Here is a 955-nt window from a genome sequence, read left to right as displayed (position 1 = left end):
TCTTCATCAACGACTGCTCAAATGTCATCAGTGACCATTAGAACCTCATCAACAACCAAGAGAACTTCATCGACAACCCCTCAAACCTCATTGGTGACTACTGGAACCTCATCAGCATCCATTAAATCCTCATCACCGACCACTCAAACTTCATCACTGACTACGGAACTTCAAATGTCGTCGGTGACCACTAGAACCTCATCAACGACCAAGAGAACTTCATCAACATCCACTGAATCCTCATCAACATCCACTCAAGGCCCGGAGCTGAGACAACCTGTCCAGTCAGTCAGTCAGTGCTGCAGAGTTTTGTGATCTCGTTTCAAACACTGTGGAATCTCTAAAACAGATTTAAATCATAATTAGCAGTTTTGACTTCAAGATGTGTGAGACAGAAAATGAGAGTGCAGCTCAGTAATCATCACAGAAGGCTTCATCTCTTCTAGGCTTGTATTTAATTGCATATTTGAGGTTTTTGCACTGTATAATGTCATTTTGAGATCACTTGAGCACCACAACACGTGTCATTTCGCTGCTTTTCACAGTGTTTCCTGCCCTTCTTTGCTCTGTTAAAACAGTTAAAATCTGTCACTTGATCAGGGAGGCATTAAAATGTAAAGCGATGGCTTCGCTCTCAACTCTCCACCGATAGCTTGTGCAGCTCCCGTTCGTGTCTTTATGCACCTCCAACATTCACTTTTAGCTGCTTCAATAAAGAAAATGCTCAGCTTGGAGGACAGAAACCGCGTGTTCAGCCTCATGAAATGCAATTAGAAAAACATCACAACTCGTCGTTGTTCTTCATTTAACTTGTTTTACTATTTAGCAAGTGGGAGACTGGACTTTCCAGCTTGGCTAGCTAGTTTTTTAGCATTTAGCATCCGTGTGCTCCTTACTCTTTTCGTGCTTGTCTCGTCATAGATCATGGAAATTCTTTCAGTCTGTATAAAACACG

Source organism: Chaetodon auriga, chromosome 6 (genome assembly GCF_051107435.1).
Source record: "Chaetodon auriga isolate fChaAug3 chromosome 6, fChaAug3.hap1, whole genome shotgun sequence".
In the NCBI taxonomy this organism is placed as follows: domain Eukaryota; kingdom Metazoa; phylum Chordata; class Actinopteri; order Chaetodontiformes; family Chaetodontidae; genus Chaetodon; species Chaetodon auriga.
Note: the sequence above shows the minus strand (reverse complement) of the source record.